At 38.6% G+C, this 18549-nt stretch overlaps 1 pseudogene; it reads right to left on the bottom strand.

The window, feature by feature from the left end:
- Window positions 1-17602: 17602 nt before the first annotated feature.
- LOC109374099 (transmembrane protein 258 pseudogene) lies at window positions 17603-17843 on the bottom strand (annotated as a pseudogene).
- Between the last annotated feature and the right edge of the window lie 706 nt (window positions 17844-18549).

An 18549-nucleotide genomic window follows, 5' to 3' on the forward strand; every position in this document is an offset into this window, starting at 1 on the left:
AGCATTAATTCTTCCAATCCATGAGCATGAAATATCTTTATTTATTTGTGGCTTTTTCAATTTCTTTCATTAATGTCTTATAATTTATACTATGCAGGTCGTTCACTCCCTCATGGTTAAATTTATTCCTCTGTATTTTATTCTTTTTGATGAAATTGTAAATGGTATTATTTTCTTAATTTCTCTTTCTGATAGTGTGTTGTTAGTATATGGAAACACAACAGATTTTTCTGTATTGATTTTGTACTTTTAACTTCACTGAATTTGTGAATTAGTTCTAACAGTTTTCTGGTAGAGTCTTTAGAGTTTCTCTATATAAAATCATGTAGTCTGTAAATAGTGAGTTTTACTTCTTGTTTTCCAATTTGGATGCTCTTTCTTTTTTTCCTGTTGCTGTGGCTAGGACTTCCAATACTATGTTGAATAAAAGTGGTGAGAGTGGGCACATTTTTCTTGTTCCTAATGTTAGAGGGAAAGCTTTTAGCTTTTCACTGTTGAGTATGTTAGCTGTCAGCTTGTTATATATAGCCTTTATTATCTTGAGATGTGTGTTGTCTGTATCAAATTTGTTGAGAGTGTTTATCATAAATGTATGTTGAATTTTGTCAAATGCTTTTCTGCATCTGTTGGGATGATCATATGAGTTTTATCCTTCATTTGGTTAATGTGGTGTATCACGTTGATTGATTTGCGGATGTTGAATCATCTTTGCATCCCTGGAATAAATTCACTTGATCATGGTGAATACATACCTTTAATGTATTATTGAATTTAGTTTGATAATATTTTGTTGAGGATTTTTGCATCCATGATCATCAGGGGTATTGGCCTGTAATTTTCTTTTTTTGTGATGTCCTTGTCTAGTTTTGGTGTTAGGGTAATGTTGGCCTCATAAAATGAGTTAGAAAGCTTTCCCTTCTTTTCAGATTTTGGGAAGAGTTTGAGAAGGATTGATATTAAATCTTTTCTGAATATTTGGTAGAATACACCTGTGAAGCTCTCTGGTCCTGGAATTTTGTTTGTCAGGAGGTTTTTGATTATTGATTCATTTTCTTACTAATAATCAGTCTATTCAGCTTTTCTATTTCTTTATAATTCAGTCTTGGAAGATTATATGTTTCTGGGAATTTATCTGTTTCTTCTAGGTTGTCTAATTTGTTGGCATATCATTGTTCACAGCAGTCTCTTATGATCCTTTGTATTACTGTGGTATCAGTTGTAACTTCTCTTTCATTTGTGATTTTATTTATTTGAGCCATCTTTTATTTTTTTCTTCGTGAGTCTAGCTAAAGGTTTGTCAGGTTTATCTTTTCAAAGAACCAGCTCTTAGTTTCACTGATTTTTCTATTGTCTTTTAAGTCTCTATGTTTTTTGTTTCTGCTCTGAACTTTATTTCCTACCTTCTACTAACTTTGGGCTTCATTTGTTTTTCTTTTTTTAGCTCCTTGAATTGTAAAGTTAGAATGTTTATTTGAGATTTTTCTTGTTTCTTAAGGTAGGGCTGTATCACTGTGAATTTCACTCTTAGAACTTTTGCTGCATCCCATGCATTTTGATATGTTGTGTTTCCAGTTTCTTTTGTCTCAAGGTATTTTTTGACTCCTTCATTGACCTATTGGTTGTTCAGTGCATGTTGTTTAATCTCTACATATTTGTGATTTATCCAGTTTCTTCTTGTAATTGATTTCTAGCTTCATACTATTGTGGTTGGAAAAGATGCTTGATATGATTTCATTCTTCTTAAATTTATTGAAACTTATTTTGGTGGCTTAAGATACAGTCTATCCTGGACAATGGTCCACGTACACTGGAGAATGTGTATTCTGCTTTGGGAAGGAATGTTCTTTATATCCATTAAGTTCATCTGCTCTAATGTGTCATTTAAGGCCAGTGTTCCGAATTAATTTTCTGTCTGGATGACCTATCCATTAATGTAAGTGGGGTATTGAAGTCCACTATTATTATTGTATTGCTGTCAATTTCTCCCTTTAGGTCTGTTAGTATTTGCTTTATATATTTAGGTTTTCAGATGAAATTTTCAAGTTAGAAAATCTGAAGGCTTTTGTTTACCCTATCCTACTCTCTTCCCTGCCCCACTTTGCTTTTTATCTTTACCCTTCCAATAATCCTTTTGCAGTCCTTACTCTGACTCAGTGTCTGCTTCCTGGGAGTCCAAACTGACAAGTCTTCTCTTGGCCTTTTCCCACTGCTTTATTTGAGTTGCTGAATGTCTATCTCACCTCCAGCATTTCAGCACTGTCCCCATATTTCTAGCAGAATGTGGCACTATCAGCTGATTCTGTTATTCTTTTAGGAAATTTTACTGCTTTTATTTCTTAGGCCACAGCTGTGTTGCATAACTATAACAACCACAAGTGAGGGGTGGGGAAATATTTTGTTTGTTTGTTTGTTTTAGCTGACCATATTACAGTCCATACAAATTGAGTTCTGCTACAGAGAAAGAAAGAAAGAATGGGTATTCTGTGGGCAACCAGTAGTTTCTGCCCCACTTCATTTTTATTTCTGGAGAATTTTGAGTTTATGAAAGCAAAGTGCCTGTTGATAATACAAATGGCAATCGGGTGGGAGGGAGCCAGAGCAGACAAATTAAGTCTCATCTCTCCTTCCAAATAATACTTGAAATGGAAATATCCCCTTTGGATGAAAATAGGTAGGTATGTCGTTCTTTAACGATTTGCTTTAAGTTGACAAGTTATTTTTGAACAAGATGTGAACTCTTTTGAACAACCATATCTTAATGTTCATAACAAAAAAGTTTTATTCTTCACATTCATTTTAGAAAAAAAAATCTTTCCTAATGATGTTGCCATTAATTAAAACACTTTGGAATGCCTCCTATCCAACTGATTTCAGAATCACTTCATAAGCACCACAAGAAATTTGGTGTAATTATAAGGAGACCCCAGTTGATCAAAATACCACTTATTTTCCATATCTGGTTTTGCATATCTTTGTCTGTTCTCATCACTGAAGAGATTTAAAAATCTATGTCACAGACAAAAGGAAAATTTTTAAAAAGATGTTAAAAATATTTTGATTAATGACAACATTGTTGGAGTAATATCACATATTCCCATACTTCCAAGGTGTCTACTTGGAAAAAGTATAACTATTTTGGCAGGCATTTAACCACCTACTCCATGAATACATAATTAGGCATCCTTCTTTATCCAAATCTAAGCAAATATTCTGGATGTGAACTTTTTGAATAGGTGTATCCTATGTCCTATTACTTCAAATGGGAAAAATTGTAAAGGATTTCTAGCTCACTCAAGAACACAAAACAATTTTCCTCAAAATCACTAAATCACTCTTATATACCTATTAAAACACAGTAAAGTTTTATTTTAAAAAATTTTTATTATATTTATTGGGATAACATTGTTAGTAAAATTATGTAGGTTTCAAGTGTACAATTTTGTAATACATCATCTATATATTGCATTGTGTGTCCACCACCCAGAGTTAGTTCTCTTTCTATCACCATATATTTGACCCCCTTTTCCCTCTTCTACCACTCCCCTCACCCTCTGGTAACCAGTAAATTGTTGTCTGTGTCTATGAGTTTTTATTTCTTTGTTTGTTTGTTCATTTGTTGCTTTCAGTTTTATATCCCACATATGAGTGAAGTCATATGGTTCTTGACTTTTTCTGTCTGATTTATTTCGCTTAGCATATTAATCTCAAGGTCTATCCATGTTGCAAATGTCAGTATTTCATCTTTTCTTATGGCTGAGTAATATTTCATTGTATATATGTAACACATCTCCTTTATCCAATTGTTTATTGAAGAACACTTTGGTTATTTCCATGTTTTGGCCACTATGAATAATGCTGCAATGAACATAAGGGTACATACAGCTATGGATAAATGTCTTCAAATTTTTGTGTTAGATACCCAGAAAAGAGGTTGCTGGGTTGTATGGTGATTCTATTCTTATTTTTTTTGAGGAACCTCTATACTGTTTTCCATAGTGGCTATACCAATCACAGTAAAGTTTTCTGAAAGAACAATTTCAAATATCTTTGCAATTTTTTCACACATTAAAAAAAATCATGAACTTGGCAGATGAGGACACGTGCATGGCTGAGTTTATGTCTTGCACAAGTTTACTTGTCTTTGTGTGCCTCATCACATCTCCCTTTTATTCTGATATATAGGCTTTTCCACCCCTCTTAGACCTGCTTTCTTCTCAGGCCTTTTCTACCTTTGTACTCTTTCAGTAGATTTTTCTCTTAGTAATGTGAAGGAGGTGACAGTGATAATACATTACACTTTTGATCAGAGTGTACAAGCCCCAAACCTCTCTGAAGAACAATTGAGAGGGGACTTTTTACTAAAACGCTTGTGCCACCTAAATGTTTTCTCTGGCAAGCACATGCACATTCACTGGAGCAATTTTTGATTTGAATAAGTGAATTTTCTAAGTTGTTATATATCCTGATGGTAAATATTTAGCTGGGGAAACCTGTATAACATAGCTGTGTATTTATCTAATACCCAGTAACAGACTATCAATTTCTTAGCATATCAGATATGGTTTTTTTTAAAGATTTTTTTTTTTGTATTGGGGAATTGGGGGAGGGGAACAGCTTTTGGGGAATTGGGGAAGGGGAACAGACAAGTTGCTGTCCTTTTTGTTCTTCAGTCTAGTTGTGGAGGACGTTGCTTCACTGGCCCAAGTTGGCACCATCATTGCGCTCTTCCTGGGCGAGGCAGATCAGTCGCGGCTTCTGGATGGCCGCTCATGGCGGCTGCTGGCCACTCACACTGGCTGCTGGCTGCAGCAGAGGCTGTATCCCAGGAAGCCCAGCTCCAGGTTGAGCTGTTGTTCAGCATCTTAGCTGTAGAGGGCAGTATCACTGGCCCTCATATGTGAGATCCGAACTAGGGCCCTCTGGCATCCCAAGCCAGCTCTTAACTAATGTGCCATTTGGCCGGCCCCAGATATGTTTTGTACTATAGAAAAATTTCATTATTTTTTTTGGAAACAATATTTAAAGTTTTTTGTTTTAGCATCTTGAAAGAATTGTCTCAGTGACATTTGCCACATAATACATATAACTTTTTATTTTATTTATTTTTGGATTGATAGTTGTTTTTGTTTGTTTGTTTGTTTGTTTTTTAGTATGCTCACTGTTGCATAGAGGGAGAAATATATAGAGAGGTCAACTGATCTCCCAAAGCTGACTAGAGTAATTCATTCGATAAGTGTTTCTCAGATTAGTATTTCCTGAAACCTGAAACAGCACTCTGGGAATTAATAGATGTGGCTAAAAACTGTTTCATTATAAAGTAAGTCTGGTGGATATATGAACCTTCTTTGGAGATTCACAACTTATGAGAACATATTAATAACTCTGAGGAGTCTTGCGGATAAAACCAAGCAAAACAAAACAAAAAATTCAAATTAACTTTGTTCCAATAATATATCTCATTTAAAAAAAATAAAGCACCTGTGAATATCCTGCAGTTTTGGAGACATTCTATTAAACCAATTCTTTATTTCTATCACAGATTGAAGAGCCTGTTCTGGAATTTGATGGAGTTAAGAAATATTATACTGTTATGCATTTGTATTTCCAAACTTAAAAATATTCCAAAGAAGTTAATTCTAATGCTAGACATCAGAATCTGACAAGGACCAAATGATGTAGAAGCTGGCAAAATATTATGTAATAATAATTAAAAGGGTTTTTCCATGTTAAGCACAGATCATTTTCAGAAAAGGCTGAGAAACATTTGTTTAGAATTCTAATAAAATTTACAGAAAATATAATTGTGGTACCCAAAGCGTATTTCAAATTTTGAATGATTTCTCTAGAAATATTATATAAGTGCAGCATTTGATCCATTACTTCAAAATAATATTTATTGCTACAGTTAAGAGGGAGAGATATTTGTGTTAATATTAGTGTTATTTTACATTAAAGGCAGCTAATCTTGAATTGGTTATTACTAGAGTCAAGTCAGTATACCAGGAGCAGATGAATGAAAACTTCTGGAAATGAAGATTAAAGACGGCTATGGTAGGAGGCTGGCTTTCCCTTCTGGAGTTTCCATAAAGCATCATACCTCCTTAGAATCCCTCTTCTCCCCTAACACTACCATGCGGTCCTTCCTATCTATGTGGATTGAAATATTGTCCAAAGCCTAACTTTTATAACAGACGTCACCTCCTCCATGAAGTCTTTACTGATCTCTCACTGCCTGATATTTCTCTCTGTCTCTAGACCTGTGGCACTGGGGACTTACCTATTGTCTTACGACATTTACTTTCTGCCTTGATTATGGTGTTTGTGTTCTCATACAACCCACACGCCACCTTAAAGTCCTTGTTTACAACTCTTGTACTTAGACAACATGTAGGTGGTGTCCAATATTTATGAACTGGATAGTGAAAAAAAAAAACAACCTAAACACTCAACTACTTCCTGTAAGTACTCTCCGACCAAGAGCAATTGGTAAAAGCAAAATAGGCATCCGAGGACAGGCCCTCAGTATTTTGTGTTGGAGTTAGTATTAATGGTCTCTCCAGGACACCAGTTTGTACCCTAGAAAGGACTTAAAGAATGCTGTTTCATCATTGAATGTCTAAGAGGCAACACTTTTAACCAGTGGAATATTTTTCAGTATTTCTGTTGCATGGATTGTTTTTTTGAGTGTATTATTATTTTAGGGTATATAAATTCTTGGCGACTGTCTGGCTTAAACAAACAAATAAAAACTAAGGATACCATGAAATATGAACATTTATTAGGTCCATTATCTCTTGACTTTGAGCAATTGACTAATTACCTTAAGTTCAAAGTTAATAAGACAGGTTAGTTAGTATAATATCAGACAGTCAGGAATTCCCTGGTAGACTGAGCAAAAGAACAAAGCACTGACCATTCCTTACACTAGCCATTTTTTTCAATGTTATGAGCATAACTCCCCCTTATGGAACAGAGACATGAATCATGGCCCAGAGCAACAAAGCCATTTCGAAGGACATTATGAAAGGCCTTCCCAAGGCTGAGCAACAGAACAAATCTGATAAACACCTTAATGACAGGCACCAGCATTCCAGCATTCCCACTCCCAGGCAGAAAGAAAAGTATAAAACTCAAGCTTTTTACCCTAGCTAGTGGGCATCCCAGTTCTGGGTACCCCCTCCCGCTCGGGAGCTGTAACTTTTCTCTTGCTTTAATAAAACTATCCTCTGCTACAAACTCGACCTCTCTGGACCATGTCTCCATTCTTCGGCTTCACGAGACCACGACCCTTGCACAAGAAATATTCTACATCAGTAATTCATGAGATTTCACATAATAATCATCCACATTTGTCTAGCAATTGGAGGGTTATAAAACATTTTCATCTGTAGCATTCATTCAATCAATCAGAGTGGTCAATGAACAAATTAATCTTTCCACAGATGTTAGTTTGAGCCCATCATATAACAAACATTGGCAAGCATGATTTGGGGATTCCTAATATAAATAAGGCAAAGGACTTACCCTCTACAAGTTTTCAGTCTGGTGAGGGGAGACAGAATTATAAACGAGGAAGTGGACTAAAATGTGATCGAAGTCTGAACACACCACAATAGGGACACATGGTTGGGAGAGGGTTGTTCTCACTAAGGGAGCAGCAGGTGGACCAGGAGAGCATTCCTAGAGGAGGGGTCATTGAGTGAAGCCTTGTTTGATTCTTATTAATGTCACTATTGTCCATGGTTCACCGCTGGGAACCTGACTCACAAGAATGAAGCATCTTCTCTCCTGCTCTTAAGATTTCAAAAGTGAATTGTCCCACTCCACATCACCTTCTCTGCACACCACACAGTTCCCGGAGTGTGAGCCTCATGTTCTGGCAGAGATGAGAAAGAGAAGGTAAGGCCAGAGAGCCTGAAATGGAGGATTATGTTTATTCAGAACAAGCCGGGTTCCCAGAATAACAAGAAAAACAACTTGATTGAAAATGTTATTCATCCGTAAAAGAAGAGAGAAAGCCAAACGCAAAGGCAAGGTTTAGAGCTGGAAACGATGGCTTGGCTAAGATTTACAGGCTTGTGAGATTTCTCAGTTGTAGAGGATATTAAGAAAGTTATTTGAAAAATATTTAAATTAGTTTGACACCATTTCCCCTAGGCAATGCGGAAAGTCACTTTTTGGAGGTTGGGCTTCTATTAACATGAAACTTAGGAGGAAATGAGGTTTCAAAGGATGACCTACTCCTCTGCTATCACCACCCACAACTCTAATTTAATTGCTTTCTTATTCTGTTCACTAAAAGCTGCTCATTTTTTTTCCCCCCATGGGAAGGATGTTTCCTTTGAGTCACAGTTTTGATGTGCATGGCCACGTTTCACTACCTTGGTGGCATACTGATTTGCACAGTGCCTTAAGAAGACACCCATGTGCATTTAAGATAACAGTGGCGAGATCAACCTAGCATTGGTACCTATTTTCTTTGTTCTCTGAAAGAATGCTTAATAGCAGATATCATAATGCAGCATCATTCAGAGATTTCTAATATGAGCTAAAACTGCCCAGAAAATGTGATGGGAAGAGATTTGGTTTTTTTTCTTTGCCTCTGTACTTCGTGTAATCACATGAGAATTATGAGATGGAGTGGTACATTTTATAATTTATTAAATTATAACATCACAGTGTTAAAAAAGAAATTCACAGGCCCTAAATGGTGCCTCTTGGGCTGAAGTCCATGATACCAAATCTAGACTTAAGACCTGACCTAACTGTTTTGACCTTCATCAGAAATATAATCTTAATTAATCAACCAGTCTGGAATTTTCTGGTCAACATCATTGAGGTGATCTAGTCACTAGATGGGATGTTGCTTGATTCATAAATTGCTTAATAAGTACAATTAGATCTTTAAATTAACTTAGTTGAATTTTGTTATTTAACATTTAGGGAAGCAGGTATTTTAACTTATCTAAAAACAAAGTTCCATTACCCAATGGACTAGATGGCCCTTATTTTTTATGATCCTATATAGCTTAAAAATGTTTCAAATGTTCCCTTTTGGCCCTAATAAGAACCCTAAGGAGAGGCATAGGAGATCTTATCTGCAAGATTTTTTTTTTTTTAGCTAATGAAGAAACTGAGTCCCAGACAGGTTAAGGCTAGGCTCGAGCTAATATTAATGAACATTTTTTGTTATCTTCTGAACTAGTGTTGTTTAGTTCTATTAAAAGGTAAGCTGAGGCATATTACAAATTTTGAGTTTATTGAAGCAAAAATCAATTCAAATTTGGCCATGCTAAATGGGAAATGGTTAGGAGAGCTCCACAAACAGGAACCAGGAAAAAGATTTATAGAGAAGACGTGGAAGCAAAGCAAAGGGATTATCTGATTGGCTGTAACTTAAGCATTTGCATTATTTGGGATAGCCAAGTTGGCTGTCTGTGATTGGCTGTTTGTGATTGATGTTCAGTCCTTAACCTTGAGATATTTATAGGCTTGCTTATGTAAAATTCTAAGGTATTAGAAACATCTCAGTCTAATGGCCTCCTTGTTTAATTGATTTAACAGTTCTTTTTTAAAAAAATTAAATTTGTTGGAGTGACATTGGTTAGTAAAATTATATAGGTTTCAAGTGTGCATTTCTATAATACATCTTCTATATATTGCATTGTGTGTTCACCACCCAGAGTCAGGTCTTCCATCACCCTATATTTGACCCCTTTTTCCCTCTTCTACCACCCCCCTCTCCTGTTACCCACTGGCAACCCCTAAACTGTTGTCTGTGTCTATGAACTTTTGTTTCTTTGTCTTGTTCATTTGTTGCTTTCAGTTATATATCCCTCCAATGAGTGAAGTTAGTTCTTTATAATTTTTTGCTTCTTTGCAGAGAAATTTCTCATGGATACACACTGTGCCCCTAACCCTGACCTGCTGTTTCTCTAATGTATGTAATTAGTTGCTAGGGAACCTGAATGAGAAAATGGATGATTCAATGCCAGCCCATCCCACTTACAAGAAAAGTAACACCAATCATATGTCCTTGTGCTACAATGGCTTGAATTGCTTTAATAAATGAAGAGCAGCACGTAATTAAAGTGTAAGAATCAAGAATCATATTTCTTTTACTGGGAATATCTGCATCAGAAGAGAGTAAGTCTGAGTGAACACAGCTCACTAGGGATCCTCATTATAACAGTTTGCAGATTAAATTGTAGAAAATAACAGAAGGTGGTGATATTACCAATGTCAGCTCTTTTTCTTGGGTCACACTAGCCTGGAGTTTTAAAAGGGGTCACATAAATGGTAACAACCCATATTTTTAGCTTTTTATCCCTTTGGCTAATACAAAGCCCCATGTGAACCCACCCACCCCCAGTGGAGTCCCTAGGGCTTTTCTTCTTTGTGCTGCCCAGTTCTGTCACCACCTGTGGGTTTCGTGCTGTGTTTCCTTCTTCCCCTGCTCCAGCTTCCATGTTGGTAGGCTGGTTGCCTTCGGAAGGGGCACAGATTTTGTTCTCAGCTGGCAGCCCCTCTGGTACCGTTCTTGTCTCTGCCTCTGATCCCTTTCTTGGAGTTCTTGATGTGAGCCAGACAGAAGTGGAATAATGCTGTCTTCTCCCTTTTGGGGTGTGCATGGATCTCAGAGCAGGGCAGGGTGATAGTACATTTTCTCTTTATGTTTACATGTACAGCCCTCTCTTTCTAGCACTGAGATGTGAGTCTATGAGGGTAGGTAGGCCATGGACATAGCTGTGAAATATTAAAAACTGTATTAAGACCATCACCTTGTCCTCCCCCTGGTATCCCGTGAAAATATTGGGTTGTCAGAAAAGCCATGATGTATTTTTTCTGTTTTTCATTGCAAAAATCCGTCGACTTTTCCGACAACCCAATATTTATTAGTATTTTCTCTGGCAGACCAATACTATTAGCTGCCAGAGAGGCCCAGAATTCCAGCACAAAATAGAACCTAGAGTCAAGCTTAGGGTACCCCAAATATCAATATTTTCTGCTTAACGTGGAGCTAATTTTCTCCTTTCTATTTTCTGTTCTCTTTTTGTTGTGCTCTTGATTTCTGTTTCTTTGGTTAATTGAATTTTTTTTTTTAATCCTTAGCTCATGAAATGGAAATTGCTTTGAAAGGCAAAACTTCTTAGGCCAGGTCAATCTTTCTAACCGAAGGGAAGGAAGGAAACCCATGGAAGTGGAGTTCTGTCTTTCCAACAGAAGAGGAGCATCCTGCTCCCCCTGGAGGTGAGTGACACCAAATCAGCTGGAAAGGGCTGTCATTCCCAGGGCTGAGAAATAAGGAATCTGTAACTCAGTGATGTTGTACATACAAAACAAACCTAAACTGGAATCTAAAAGCAGTATTTAAAAATCAATCAAGGGGGCAGAACTTGCTGGATGTGGCTTTGTGGGCAGTAAGTGTCTGGGTGCACCTTTCTGTTTTACTGTCCAGAGGGAGGTGACTCACCCCCGCTCTGAATTGGGTCTCCTAGGAATACTGTCGGGTGTCACCCAGGAATACTGTCAGGATCAACCTCTCTGTTTACCTTTAAAGTTTCATCACAAATCCTACAAAGTTAGTCCTATTATGATCTTCATTTTGCAGATGACCTTCTGAGCCTTAAAGTGGAAACACACACAAGCAAACAAACACATGCCCAAGGTCCTAGAGCTGATCTCAACTGCTCATAAGCCAAACAGGACAGTTATCCTCTCTTCACAGATGAGGAAGCTGGGGTTCTAACAGGCTATGGAGAACTGCCCCCAGTCACAGAGCAAGTTGGCAGCACACCTGGAAATCAAACTCAGGTCTAACTGGTTCGAGAGCCCGAGTTCTTTCTATTTTGCTGCTTTGCCTTCCCAGAGGCATTTTTGCTTTGTCGTAAACTGCAGAGCATGGCACTTTCAATGAAACGAAAGTTTTCCAAGTGAAAAGCAGATTAATGAGATATTTGGAGTGCTTTCCAGTAAAGAATCTGTTTCAGAATTCTTATCTTCTCCCACTCAAATTGCTAAAGCCATAACAGTAACAATGACCTCAGCCTGGTTGTGGCAGGGTGGGAGTGAACTCCCTGAATTTTATTGCTCAGGGTGGACAGTGGAGACTGACACAACGTTCCTGCAGCTCGCTGAGCTGTGGGTCAGAAATTGGGTAGATCAGATGTTGGCTTTCCCTGTCAGCCTCCTCTTGCCTCTTCTGTTTTAGCCGTGTCTGGGAACACCATTACTTTAGGGGAGAAATAGAGCTTAAAATTGGGTCAACATTAAAAAATATTAGAAATGTCAATGTCAACCTGTTTCCCGAATAGATGAGACATAGAAAGAACATCATTTGAACATGACTGCCTGAGACTTGAGAGAGTCCATTATTTTTTTACTAGGTTATCTTAGATATTCTCTGGGAATTTTCAAAGATCCCTTGTGAAACTGAGAGGCCAGAAGAGAAATGTGATTATTTCTATATGATACATGGCTGAATTTGAAGCCTGATGTTCACATTTACATTCAAGAAGAATGCGTGTGTCTCCTCATGCTAGCTGTTGAGGATACAGGGGATACGAAGACAAGTAGGTCTCAGTCCCTTGCCTGAAGAGCTAGTGATCTGTGAAGGGAAATGAGATGTAAGCTGTAATACTGCGTGCTAAGAGGGGAAGCATACCATTTACTGCCTATCTACCACACACCAGGTGCTGTATCAAGCGCTCTACATCAGGACCTGGCAAGATGGAAGTATTAGCTCCATTTCTAGGGAAGGAAAGCAGGTTCATAGTAAGATGTTCTGGCCAACAGCTTTTTATTAAAGGGACTGATTCAAACTCAGGTGGTTCGAAGGACACACCTGCACTCTTTCCCCTACATTTCACTATTAATTTGGCAGGATGCCATTTGACATTTCATGGCTTACCTTATTAGGTATCCCTTCATGGGATTTTAAGGTTTTGTGTAATTAGCTCCCTATGTTGCATCATGTTTTGAGAAGACAATTTTTTATCTGGGATATTTTGCAGAACCTTGGGAAAATCAAATAATTTTTAGCTTTTTAATAAGGAATGTGCAAGATAGAAAACTTCACCCATTTCTTGTACTTCTGTGTTTGTACAAGAGTGAGGCTTATGGATGGTCTTTAGGTGGTGGATGGAAGAGGTCTGGATATCATCTGGCTACATTACTTGGTAATAAACAACGGTTTTGGATTTTTGACTTGGCTACTTCAAAATGAGTGCATCTGCTCAGCAGGTGTTAACAGTAGGATGTGACGAACAAAAAGCCAGTCTTAGGAGAAGTTTTTATGATGGAGGCAGAAAGAGCCCACTCTACTTTGCCTTGGTCAGACCTTAGTTGTAATACTGTGTTCAGTTCTGGGGAATGTACATTAACACAAATATAAATCAACTAGGACACATTCAGGAGAAAACTGGATGGCAATGGGGAAATGGAACCTGGATGTTTGGAAGAATAAAGCTGGGTAGCTGAAGAGAAGACTTAAAGGGTTGAGATAACAGTCTTCAAATATTAGAAGGACTTCTTACAGGAGACGAATATAGATTTGTTATCTGTGGCCCCAAGGGACAAAACTAGAAACAACAGGCTGTGGGGAAGTAGATTTGTCCTTACAAGGAAGAATTTTCTGTTATACCTCCCCCAATATGTAGAGTTTGTTTGTTTTAGAAAGTGGTGAATTTCCAACCCTTGGAAGTGTTGGAGCATGGGTCAAGTAGCTGCTTGGTAGAGCCATTGGAGAGGAAATTCAAAGGTATCATGGGGATTGGATTTCACAAGCATCCAAGTTCTTTCCAACCCTGAGCATCTCAGCAGCTGCTGGAGTATCCTTCCAGGCTTCGCCTCCACCTTGGTCACCAGGGTTGGGATGTGCTTTGGTGGGGCAAATGGGTGACAGGGGATGGGAAGAATCCACAGAGGCAGAGCAGTTACTTGTACCATGCTGCTTGGGTCTGCCATTTTAAATTTGCCTTTCCTATATACTCACATGTTTGCCTTAGACCTTAGGTACCCCAAGGCCTGTGCCTGTAAATGTGCCATTCATTTTCCTTAACTTAGGCCACCATCTCATGTAATTGTGTTCTCATAAACATTATTTGACAGTGATTTTATCAAGTATCCAATCAGGTTCCCTGTGCTGTCGGGCTGCAACAGTAAGACAGTTGCACTTGGCTGCACGTACAAACTAACATTAGATTTGTAAAACTTGTGGCTGCCTCTTCTCTCCGGGGGATGATAGAACTTAAATATTTTTCCACATTTCAATGAGATGGAAAATTTGGGACACCCAAGAGGCAGAGAGCTAACTACTCAAAGGGTTTTACCCACAATTAAAAGTAGCTTTAATAACTATCCATATGTGAGCAGCAGTACTCCCAGCTCTGTGTCAGGTAGGCATCTGCCACCGTTTTGAGCCTCTAATCTCTTTTTACCCATTTAAGGACTGAAAGTGATTGATAGGAGGTTTTGCTCATAGCCTACAGCGGAACTCTTGTAGAGTCAACCTGTAAATATTCTAGCAAAAGGAGTGGGAGTTTGACCACTTTATTATATTCCTCAGGGCAGACACTGTGGGTTCATAGTAACACCTAGTTTTCAGTGACCTCAGTTGTCACACTGAGGAGCAGGTTTCTCCATAATCCTTTAAATGGGCAGGGAGGCATGGTTTATAGAGCAAGAGGCATTTTAAGTGTGGTATTTTCAGGTACTTCATATTCCCCTCCTCCTTGTGGATACACAGCCCATCTTTGGTAAGAGACACTGTGACCTTGGTCAGAGCCTATTAGTAGTCTGGAAATCTCATTGACTTCTATGCATTGAGGCCAAGGGTATTTGGTTCATGGAGATTTTCAAAACCCTACCAGTGGGTTTAGAGGAGAATGTGGCTCAGTTCAGGTTGTTCCAAGGCACTAGGAATCATCTGAGCCTGCTTTGCAAAGCCTGCTTCCCTTGCTTACAGTTTATACCTAGTAGCTATGTCCCTGATGGTAAGGTGTTCTGTGCAGTTGTGGGTTTTACCCCAATCTCTGGGCTCTTTTATAATGAAATTTTTATTACTTTGTAGTTATTTGAACTCCATGAGTCTCAACTTAGTTTGTTAACATTATTAATTTGCAATGGATATAGATGTCTTACGATCTTTATACATTACTTCAACACAGGGACACCATCTCAGGAAGCTCTACTTTGTTTCAAATACACGAGGAAGTTGAATATTTATTTTTAGTGCTTTCTCACCACCCCCCCCCCACATCTCCCTCTCTACCAAATACCATTCCTTCTTTGCCCTGTATTCATATCTCATATCCTATAAAAAATGGCCCAATTCTCAGCCTGTTTTCCCCTAGTCCTTGCTAAAACAGTACTTGATAATGGTTTAAATTAAGGTATCGTTTCTCATGAGGTTATTTGTATTTTAATAAAAATCTTTGAAATATTCTAAGTACTGAATCTCTATGGTTAAATTTTAGGCAGTGGAAATAATTGTTTTAGATGGAGATGAAGGGAGTCGATTACACAGGACACAGGAGGAACAGGGCTCTCGCTTGGTTCAGATACATGTATACGGTGGCAGGCTTGGGCTAAATGCACAGATGACATTCCTGTGCTGGTATGGGGAAAAATAAAAGAGGCAACTGGTCAGGACATTGTTTGGCTTAGGGAGAAAGAAGACCCAAGACTTTGGCAATTTATTTATTTAAGCTTTTGTTTTTGTTTGTGGGGGTGGGGGTGTGTGTGGAGGACAGGTAGGGGAGCTTGTACTAAGTGCAAGGAGCTGAGGAGAATCCAGAGATAAGGAATCACAGCCTTTACCTTCCAAAGGTTCATGCCCTGTGTTGTGGGGAGATCAGACATGTTCATTAATAGACTTGCCTGAATACAGAAAACGTAGGAAAAGAGCTATCGTAGAGGTGCAACTAATATGCTATGAAAATGTGTGGTCCATTCTTACTGGGTTATCTGGAAAGGCTTGTTGTAGAAAATGAGATTTTAGCTGAACTTAAAAAACAAATTGTACTTTGAAAATTTGTACTTTTGAAAGGAGTGACTTGAGCAAGGGCCAGCACTCTGTTTGAGGGAGGGAAGCTTGGCCTACTTGTGTGGAGGCTATAAAGTGAGTGTTGTGTCTTAGTCTGGAAACTCTGGGCCTTAACTCTGCAGGACTTTGAATGTTTGGTTGAATATTTTAGATTTTTCTGCTCATATTGGGAAACCATTTAAGATTTGAGCTGGGGAATAATATTTTTTAAGAAAGTAACTGTGACCAGGATGGATTAAAGGTGGGGAAAGACATACCCATTTGTCTACAATTTGGGGAAGAGTGAAGATTGCCTCTAATTTATGAGATGTGCATTGTATCTGCAGGAGCAAAATAAGCAGCATATCTTAACACATAAATCCTCCTCCCATATGTGTGTTTTCATCTCAGAGCAAATGTTTGGCAGCCACATTATCTTTAAAGTAATAAGAGCAAAAGCCATTCGAAATAAACGTTTCAGAACCATTTGTTACTTTGCACAGACCTATGAGCAAATAGGACTGAGCTAAAGCATTTACTGTAGTGTGCGGTTCTTCAGGGGCTGCCACATGATTATATATACTTTTATCTTGGTTCAACTCTAGCTGTTGCCACCACTATTACTCAAAGAGCTGGAGTGTCAACAAGATAATCGAAATAGCAAAATGAGGGTGAAGAGTTTTTCCGTCTGTTTCTTGAAATCTTAGGAAGATCGTTTCCTTTGTGTTCCTTATATTGAGAATATAAAAGCCTCCCAGACATCTAATCTTTACTAGCTCAGACATTTCAAAAGGCAGTGAAATTATTTTGCAGTTACTTTTCAGTTTAAGGCAAGTGTTTTATGCGCTTCCAAACCCCCTCTCCTGAATCTATTTATGAAAAAAGAAACACAACTAAATAAATGCCATATAATCCTAAGCACATTTTCCTGGTGTAAAAATCCTAACAGCATGGTGGAAAAAGGTTCTGAATTATGGCCTAAGAGATCTGAGTTCCAGCCCTATTTCTGTGAATGCAGAGCTTGATGATTTTGTCAAGTCTTATATTTAATGAGGAGGGATTAGGGTTCTTCTGTATGGTCTCTGTGTTATTCCATAGTACTGTCCATGTTTCTTTTTGATTATGACATCTAGAAAATGGGGAGATACATGATAAGATTGCAGCCAACAATTTTGGATGAAATTGATGTGTGTTACTTTTGGACCAGAACATTTAATGCCAGCGTGCAATGCTCCAGAATTCTTTCTCTCTGCGGTGATGACTGACAGTTTTCCAGGTAGTGGTTGCTTTGTCAGCCTGGACCCAGGAATAAGCACAGTGAGGAGCCAAACTCCTAGCCAGCCTACAGTAGGCACGTATAAGGAGCAGGACACGAGCCTTTGTTGTTTTAAGCCACTGTGATTTCAGGGATTATTTTTTTTCAGTTAAGATAATCAAGCTTATTCTTTTATCATTTTTTGGTCACACATCTGCTGTTATTGTGAGCAGCACATGGGACACTTCCAGCAATCATTAAAAAAAAATTAATTTACCAAAGCAGGGATTCTGTGAGGCTGCCTGGTTGAAAAACCTGGGAGTTCATATGTAGATGTCAACCCAGAGCAGCAAGAGGAGGACCCCAAAGCCCATGAAAAGCGAGGTCACCAAGGAGATGAGGAACTCTTTCTTTGTATATGTCCTGAGTGTACTGGGTGGAGGTGACATCATAAATGAAGAACCATGTGGTGAAGAACATGCTGGTGGCCAAGAGCACCTCTGTCAGATGGGGAAGACAGCTGGGTTCTCTGCTGGTGGGTCTGCTCGTGGCCTCTGGCTCCATTTTGCTGAGTGCTAGGTGACCTACTGCTCTCCACCGCCAATCAAGCTTATTCTTGATTGATATGATCTCTAAAGGGTATCGCTGTGACGAATGGGGGAAAGCCCCAGGATATAGGCTATCCTTTCTTTTCTTACATTAAAATTTTACTGAGTTTCCTATAAGTAGATGTCAGAGCTGCTCTGAAGGGAAATCAGTTTCCTACATTGGAAATCCTGAAATACAGACTGGGCAACTTTTTGAAAGAGATGCTGTAGAAATTGAAGGTGGTTGTGTGAGATATCAAGATGTATATGTTTGGTCTTCAACCCCCTTCTGACACAGAGCTCCTAAAGCTCTTGGAATTGCCTAAGTGATGAGAGGAATCAAAGTGTCCTTTGTTATATTTATGAGGCGAGTTTTGGAAAGCACCTAAGGATGGGAGTTGGTTGTCAGTGAAGTCAACCTTGTGATTAGAGGGTTGGAACTTTCAGTTCCACCATCCCTGACCTATGGGTAGAGGAGAGAGGCTGGAGGTTGAATCAGTTGCCAGTGATTTATTCAAGTATGCCTCTGTAATGAAACCTCCATAAAAACCCGGAAGGAGAAGGTTCGGAGAGTTTCTGGGTTGGTGAACACAGGGAGATTCAGGGAGTGTGACGTGCTGAGAGAGCATGGAAGGTCTGCATCCTTTCCCCATCCCTTGCCCTGTGCACCTCTTCCATCTTGC

The sequence above is a fragment of the Hipposideros armiger genome, unplaced genomic scaffold (assembly GCF_001890085.2).
Source record: "Hipposideros armiger isolate ML-2016 unplaced genomic scaffold, ASM189008v1 scaffold_787, whole genome shotgun sequence".
Lineage (NCBI taxonomy): Eukaryota > Metazoa > Chordata > Mammalia > Chiroptera > Hipposideridae > Hipposideros > Hipposideros armiger.